The sequence below is a fragment of the Mycena indigotica genome (genome assembly GCF_014461135.1).
Source record: "Mycena indigotica strain 171206Taipei chromosome Unknown Mind.scaff0016, whole genome shotgun sequence".
Taxonomy (NCBI): domain Eukaryota; kingdom Fungi; phylum Basidiomycota; class Agaricomycetes; order Agaricales; family Mycenaceae; genus Mycena; species Mycena indigotica.
Genome location: NW_023503015.1, coordinates 553413 through 562588, shown reverse-complemented (window position 1 = coordinate 562588; position 9176 = coordinate 553413).

Sequence of the window (9176 nt, the reverse complement as noted above, 5' to 3'; positions counted from 1 at the left end):
CTGCTCTACAGAGCTATACTAACTATAAGTAGTATAACTCAAACTACAAAAAACTTGGAATAAAACTTTACCTTTAACTGTGAAACTTTACTTCAAACTTCTTATAACTGAAAAAGCCTAGACTTAATATCTCACAAGTTGAGGGTGATTCAATATAGGACTGCTGCACTTTGAAACTTAAAGTTAGCTAAACAAACCAGATTAAAAGAGAAAATCAAAAAAAAATTAATAAATTCAATAAATAAACAAAATCAAACAACTGAATAATTTCAAATATCCCAGAAGGGAAGTTGGTTTATACACCCCTAAATAGAGACAGTCCTAATAAATAAACTTCCTATGCCAATTAAACTGGTTTAGACTTCAGATGCTCTAGTCCCAGCACCTTCATCTGCAGCAGGTGATTGTGATGCCTTTAGGCCTCTGTATATCTACCCTGTTTGTAGTATGTAGCTGTCAGCTCATGATGGGTGAGCATAGTATCTAGATGCTCTGGTCCCAGCACTTTGGTCCTGTCAGGGGAACCCCCCTTTCGGCGCCTCAGAGACGCCTCCGTCTCCGGTCCGATTCCGGTTCCGTCTCCGGTCCGGCCCCCCATCTCGCCCGTACAATCACCGATCTGTCAACGCCCTCCCAACGGTCACCCTCGGACCTTGCCTGCGACGCCGCCCAAGCCTTCTGTGCCCGACAGCGGCAGCTACGGACAAGCAGTATATAGTCAGCTCCCTAGCAGGCGGACCCTTAGAGTTTCTTCTCTTTGGATCCTCCCCTGCTAGGTCAGCTTCATTTGTAATTGCTTACCAATGTTCACACTTTGGATCCTCCCCTGCTAGGACCTTGATCTCAGGCCTCCGGGGTTGCCCTTACAGCAGAAGAAACTCTCTACGGGATCAACCGGACAAGATTGCTAGGTTCGGCGCTGACTCAGGCTCGGAATACGAGTCCGTTCCGCCCTCGTCACCGCCCCTACCACTTGTCCCCTCCTCCTCTGTCACTCCTGTCGTCCCCGCACCTGTCATGCCTTCCGGAGCTACTCCTGACGCTGACACTCGGCTGGATGCACTCGAGGCGAAAATCGACCGCCTAACTGAGGCCCTTGCTTTACTCACCAACCAGGCTTCCGCTGCCGCTAATAATGCTGGCGGACCCCAAACACCATCGCTGGAGACGTCGATTCCGACTCCGACTCCGGTCCAGGGCGACTCCGAAGCCCTTTTTGGCGACATCAACCTCGCCTCAAAATTGGTCTTATGACCAAACCCTCCGTTCACCTTCAACGGCAATCGGAAACGCGGCCGCGCCGTTCCTCTATGCGGTCCGCACCTACGCCCGCCTTGCCCCTGAGGCCTTCGTGGTCAATGGAGAGGCGAGCGAGGAAAAGGCCGTCCGCTATGCCATGTCGTTTATGGCAGAAGGACCCGCTCAGCAATAGGCGGAGTGCCACGGAAGCAAAGCCCCGTTTCCGTTTCCATCCTGGGGCTCGTTCGTTTCCGAGTTTCGACTCCGGTTCGTCGAGGAGAACGAGCAAGATCATGCTCTCTCCAAACTGGAGACTTCCGCCTATCACATGGGCACAAAGGATGTCTACCAGTACACCGACGACTTCGAGGACCTGATGGACCTCGCCGGATTCGAAGACGCGTTGGTCAAGGTGACCAAGTTCCGCCACGGACTTGACCCCCTGATCAACAATGGAATCACGTCCTCGAACGACCCCCCGGACCTCCGGGACTACCTTAGCTGGCGCACCTGGGCCTTCCGTCAATACGAGGCCCTGGTCCGGGCCAAGCTGATCAAGTCAGCCGCCCCCAAGACGCCTGGCGGTTTGATCCAGACTCCGTTTCCGGTCAACCGCATCCCGGCTCCGGCCCCTTTCCGCCCGGTGGCTCCGGTCGTGCCACCCGCGGCCCGCGCCCCCGCTCCGGCGCCTCCAGCTCCCGTCCCCATGGAGTTGGATCGCACTAGGGCTCGGGGTGCCCCTCGTCGCGCCTGCTTCAGGTGCGGCGACCCAAACCATCTCGCCCGGGATTGCCCCCTCCCCGCGGACGTCCGCTCAATGGACATCCTCGACGAGGTGATCCAACAACTCGGTGACGAGATGTTAGCGGAGTTGATCGCCCGCTACTCGGACACAGCTGCGCTGCCGGAAACGGCTGCGGAGTCGATGGCCGGAGAGGATTTTGTCCCCCGTGACGAGTGACTGGTGTGCCCTCGTTCGCGTCCATAAACCGTTTCGCTTGTTTGTATGACGAATCAATTCCTTTGCCCTACAACGAGCCTGAAACAAAAGACATACCCTCCCCTGCCCCCGTTTCGACTCTGTCTCCGACTCCGCCCGCGACCCCGGTCGTCGTCCTTCGCCGCCTCACTGCCTGGGAAAAGAAATTGCCCAAGCAGTACACCGTCGCTGCCTCCCCTGGAGTGAACTCCCTCCACCTCCCGTTGGAGCTAGAGTCTACCACCAGTGCGTTGAAGCTCTCCCTTTCTGGGCTTGTTGACTGTGGTGCCACCTCCGACTTCATCGACACGAACTACGTCGCTCGGAATGGCATTCCGGTCCGCACCCTGGCGCAGCCGATTCCGGTCTTCAACGTCGATGGCACTCCGAATGATGCTGGCTCCATCAACCAGATCGCGGACTTGGTCCTACGCTACAAAGGCCATTCCGAGCGCCGTTCAACTCGCCGTCACCCATCTTGGTAAACAAGACCTTATCCTGGGGTACTCCTGGCTGCGGAAGCATAACCCAGAGATCGATTGGGAAACCAAGGAGGTCAAGATGACACGGTGCCCCCGCGGCTGCTCCACTTGCCGCGAGGAAGAACGCGTTGAACGGACTGAGCTACGGCGACTCCGGCTGCTTCAGAAGCGACTCCGCTCCGGCCCGTTCCCCTCGGTCTGCGCCATGGACCTTTCTGGGTCTGACGACGGAGACGATTCCGTCTCCGGTGACGACTCCGGCCTGCCTGATCTGACGCCGGACTCTGACGACGACGATGACGATGGTCAGCTTGAAGATGGTGACCGCATCTTCTACACCTCGTTCCGTCCCTCGGAGGAGATACGCGCTGGCAGTACTGTCTCGCAGCGTCTGGCCGAAGCCTTCGCCAGGAACTCCGCTCCCCCGCCCTCCGAGATCCCGGACTGGGCTAAAGAGTTCCAGGACGTCTTCAACAAGGAGTCTTTCGACACACTCCCGGAACGGAGAACCTGGGACCACGCCATCGAACTCGTCCCCGACGCTAAGCCGGCCAACTGCAAGGTGTACCCCATCTCGCCTCTTGAGCAACGCAAGCTCGACGCGTTCATCGAGGAAGGGCTGTCGACGGGCCGGATTCGCCCCTCCAAGTCTCCGATGGCGTCTCCGGTCTTCTTCGTCAAGAAGAAGGACGGCGGACTCCGCTTTGTCCAGGACTATCGGGCCCTCAACGCGATGACCGTCAAAAACCGGTACCCCCTTCCGCTGATCAACGACCTCATCAACCGGCTCAAAGGCGCTCGCTACTTCACCAAACTCGATGTTCGTTGGGGCTTCAACAACGTCCGGATCAAAGAAGGTGACAAGTGGAAGGCAGCCTTCCGGACTAACCGAGGCCTGTTCGAGCCCTTGGTGATGTATTTCGGCCTGACAAACTCTCCCGCGACGTTCCAAACGATGATGAATGACATTTTCCAGGACCTCATCCTTTCCGGAGACGTCATGATCTACCTGGACGACATCCTGATCGCCCATTCCGACCTCCGGAAACACCGACAGATCGTCCAGGAGGTCTTGCGCCGACTCCGAGAGCATAAGTTGTACCTCCGAGCGGAGAAGTGCGACTTCGAAAAATCGTCAATCGAATACCTCGGAGTCATCATCTCCCACAACCACGTCGAAATGGACCCCGTCAAGGTCGCAGGCGTCTCCGCCTGGCCGACTCCGGAAAACAAGAAGGATGTTCAGCAGTTCCTTGGGTTCGCTAATTTCTACTGCAGGTTCATTCGCGACTTCTCGGCCCTCGCGCGTCCTCTCTTTGTGCTCACCAAGAAGGACCGGCAATGGACTTGGGGCGACGCGGAGGCCTCCGCATTCCAAGCGATCAAGGACGCGGTCACCTCGGAACCGGTCCTGGCGATTCCGGACGACGCACGGCCTTTCCGACTCGAGGCGGACAGCTCTGATTATGCGACGGGGGCGGTTCTTTCACAATCCGCCCCGGACGGGAAGTGGCACCCTGTAGCATTCTATTCCAAAAGCTTAAATGATGTCCAGCGCAACTACGAAATCCACGACAAGGAGATGCTCGCGATCATCCGCGCACTCGAGGAGTATAGACACTTCCTCGAGGGCGCCGCGCACCCTGTCGAGATTTGGACTGACCATATGAATTTGGAGTACTTCAGGAAGACGCAGCACCTCAACCGGAGACAGGCCCAGTAGTCCCTGTACCTCTCCCGGTTTGACTTCACGCTGCACCACAAGCCTAGCCGCGATATGGGTCGACCTGACGCCCTCTCCCGGAGACCCGACCACGGAGTCGATTCTGACAACTCCGATGTCGTCCTTCTGCGGCCTGAACTCTTCCACATCCGCGCACTCGAGGGCGTTTCCGTTTCCGGTCCCGGCTCTGAACTCCTCCGCGACATCCGTGATGCCCTCTCCGGTGAGCCTGACCTGGAGGAGCCCGTTGCACTAGTGGCCCGGCAACTTCTTAAGGTTCAAGGTCAAGCTCGAGGCCCCCGCTCCTCACGGTCTGACGAGTGGGCCGTCTCCGACGGTCTTCTCCATTTCCGAGGGAAGATCGTTGTACCAAAGGACAAGGACCTCCGGAGACGCATCATCGAGCTCTGCCATGACACCCGAGTCGCCGGACACACAGGTCGTTTCAAGACCTTGGAGTTGGTCTCCCGGAACTACAGGAAGACGCAGCACCTCAACCGGAGACAGGCCCGCTGGTCCCTCTACCTCTCCCGGTTCGACTTCACGCTGCACCACAACCCGGTCGCGACATGGGCCGACCTGACGCCCTCTCTCGGAGACCCGACCACGGAATCGATTCCGACAACTCCGATGTCGTCCTTCTGCGGCCCGAACTCTTCCACGTCCGCGCACTCGAGGGTGTTTCCGTTTCCGGTCCCGGCTCCGAACTTCTTCGCGACATTCGCGATGCCCTCTCCGGCGAGCCTGACCTGGAGGAGCCCGTCGCACTAGCGGCCCGGCAACTCCTAAAGGTCCAAGGTCAAGCTCGAGGTCCCCGCTCCTCACGCTCCGACGAGTGGGCCGTCTCCGGTGGTCTTCTCCACTTTCGTGGGAAGATTGTCGTGCCCAAGGACAAGGACCTCCGGAGGCGCATCATCGAGCTCTGCCATGACACTCGAGTCGCTGGACACGCCGGTCGCTTCAAGACCTTGGAGTTGGTCTCCCGGAACTACTGGTGGCCTCAGATGTCTCGCCATATCGGCCGGTACGTCGCGACCTGCGACTTGTGCTGTCGCACCAAGGCGCTCCGGAGACTGCCCCACGGAGAGCTACACCCGACGGAAACGCCCCCGGAGCGCTGGCATACCGTCTCCGTCGACTTCATTGTCGAGCTCCCCGAGGCCCATGGGTACGACGCGATCATGGTCGTCGTGGACACCCTCGGGAAGCGAGCCCACTTCTCCGAGTGCCATACCACGGTCGACGCAGTAGGAGCAGCCCGCCTCTACTACCGGAATGTCTGGCGCCATCACGGGACTCCGGAGAAGTACGTCTCCGACCGTGGCTCACAGTTCATCGCGGACTTCACCCGAGAACTCTGGCGTCTAATCGGCATCAAGCCAGCCATGTCCACCGCGTATCATCCGCAGACGGACGGTCAGACAGAGCGTGTCAACCAGGAGTTGGAGCAATACCTGCGGATCTTCACCAACTATCAGCAGGACGACTGGGATGAGCTGATTCCGGCTGCGGAGTTCGCTTACAACAACCACGTCCACTCCTCCACGCAGCAAGTCCCCTTCATGACGGACACGGGACGGCTTCCACACATGGGCTTTGAACCCGGAGTCCGTTCCGCTATGGAGTCTGTGAACGAGTTCCGCGACCGAATTGCCACTGGGGTTGCCGAAGCCAAGGCCGCGGCTCACTAAGGCCAAGGAAGAGTATAAGCGCTACTACGACCGGAGACGCACTCCGTCTCCGGAGTTCAAGGTTGGCGACCGTGTTTGGCTGGATGCCTCTGACATCAGGACGACTCGCCCCTCGGAGAAGTTCTCCCACCGCCGCCTCGGTCCGTTCAAGAAAATCGCGGAGTTCTACCGTAAGTACCCTGGCAAACCACGGCACATCGCCTCCGCGACCTTCGACTCGATTCCGTTCCGGTCTATGCGTCGGGACGCCGCATTCAAAGGGGGGGGTGATGTCAGGGGAACCCCCCTTTCGGCCCCTCGGAGACGCCTCCGTCTCCGGTCCGATTCCGGTTCCGTCTCCGGTCCGGCCCCCCATCTCGCCCGTACAATCACCGATCTGTCAACGCCCTCCCAACGGTCGCCCTGGGACCTTGCCTGCGACGCCGCCCAAGCCTTCTGTGCCCGACAGCGGCAGCTACGGACAAGCAGTATATAGTCAGCTCCCTAGCAGGCGGACCCTTAGAGTTTCTTCTCTTTGGATCCTCCCCTGCTAGGTCAGCTTCATTTGTAATTGCTTACCAATGTTCACGCTTTGGATCCTCCCCTGCTAGGACCTTGATCTCAGGCCTCCGGGGTTGCCCTTACAGGTCCGTAACTTTAGCACCTGCATATGATGTTTATGGGCCACTGTGTACCTGCCCTGCTTATAGTATGTAACAGCTAGACTATGCTGGGTGCACATGGTGTCTGGATGCTCTGGTCCCAGTACCTTGGTTTGCAACTGCAGCACCTGCATATAATGTTTCTGGGCTTCTGTGTACCTGTGCTGCTGATAGCATGTGACTGCCAGCTCATATTGGGTATGTATAGTGTCTGGATGCTCTGGTCCTAGCACCTTGGTTCGCAGCTGCAGTACCTGAGTATGATACTCCTGAGCCTCTATATAGCTTCCCTGCTTATAGCATGTGAGACCTAGACTGTGCTGTGTGCACATAGTATTTGGGTGCTCTGGTCCTAATACCTTAGTCTGCAGCTTCAGCACATACATTTGATGCTTCTTAGCATCTGTGTACCTGCCCTGCTGGTAATATGTGACAGCCAGACTATGCTGGGTGTCTAGAGTGTCTAGATGCTCTGGTCCCAGCATCTTGGTACGCAGTTCCAACACATATATGAACTGCTCCTGGGCTTCTGGATACCTGCCCTGCTGATAATATGTGATAGCTAGACCATGCCAGGTACAGATAGTGTCTGGATGCTCTGGCCCCAACACCTTAGTCCTTAACTCTAGCACATGCATATATAGCTTCTTGGCTTCCTCATATCTTTTTTGTTTATAATATACAGTGGCTAAGTTCAGCATTTGCACCCATAGTAACTGGATGTTTTTCTCCCAGGATCTGAGCACAATCCTTTGCCACCTGCTCTCTCATTTCCTGGGCTTTCCCATACTTTCCTATCCTAAGATATGAATCTGCAACCTCACCTTGAGCCCAAAGGGAGTCTGGATGAAGTGGTCCTAGAATCCTTTTGCGGTTAGACCAGACCTGTAGCTCAAGTTTCTGTGCTTCTTCCCATCTGTTCAGCCCACAGTATGTCCAAGCTAGTGATGACTGGGCATTGATAGTTTTCACATGTTCATTTCCAAAAACCTTCACATGCCATTCCAATACCTGCTCTTTTAGCTCCCTAGCATTATGTATCTTGCCTAGATTTTCATAGGTTACTGCTAGTTGTGCCTGGGCTGCAATAGTCTCTGAATGCTCTGGTCCTAGGATGTTACTACTCTCTAGCACCACATGCCTGCCCAGTTCGAATGCATCTGTATATTTTCCCAGTTCATTATATATTTTGGCTAGATATATCTGAGCACAAAGAACTTCTATATTCTCTGGTTGAAGAATCTTTTTGAGCTTTGAAATCACCTCTTCTTGGAATTTTTGTGCATCTCTGTATCTACCTTGCTTATGATAGACTCCAGCTAGCGCTTCTTGTGCATGAATTGCCTCTAGAGTGTTCTCTCCTGCCTTACTGTACTCCTGCCAGATATTATTTGCTATTGTTTCTGCCTCTTGGAAAATTCCTGCCTCTATGTATATATCACGAAATGATATCATAAACTCTAAAGGTATGTGCTTGCTGGTGGGTAATACCATTACTTTTTGTATGTGAAGCACAAGAGCTAGTCTTTCTTCAATGCATGGGGTATAGGCAGCTGACATTCCAAGTAGTATGGTTGCTTGTGCCTGTTTAATATCTGGCTCAGCTAGGGTTAATCTTGTCCACTCCTGGACCAGAGGATGAACATAATAAAGAGAGTCCTTGAAATTTATCAAAGAGTAACTTTCAATTTCATTCATTATCTTCTCAAAAATTAATAGATCCCATTGTCCAGCATCATCCTTGAAATTGGATAGAAATAGCAGTACTTGCTTCTTATAAACCTCAAGGGATTCCTCAGATAATGCTAATTTATTTTGCAGCTTGGGATATTTATAAAGTGCTGCATATTGGAATATTCCCTCTGTAATAGAGTTGTGATCTATCATGGACACTAGTTGGAGGAGTTCTTGTGCTACTGGCTGAAGCTGGTTAAAACTGATCTTCCAGGTAGTATAAACAGTGGCATCATATTTTGAAATTCTCTGTACTGGTTTCTGCTGCCAATATTTCTTCTTATTCTGCCGATATATATGAAGATATTTCTGGGAGTTTTGCTGCAGCTTTCGAGACTGTGAAATGAATGCAGCTGCTTGGATAATTGCTAAAGGAAAGCAGTGTAGCTCCTGAGTTTCAGTAAATATAGTAGTTATACACACACACATGCAGTGCCTAGTTGAATCAGGAGCATACCTTTGCAATGTTCTCTGCACCTTGTCTATCTGTAGTCTTTGAGATATCCAGAATTACTTGAGTTGCTTCATTGAGAGATAGATCAGAGACTTCAATAGAATTCCTGGCAGAACCATGCCCAGTGATGATATCTAGTTGTTTGTTCCGAGATGTGATTAAAATGTTGCCATGATTGCACTGTGGAAAATATTTTTTCAAATTCAGTTCCACATTATCTGCATTATCAAAGA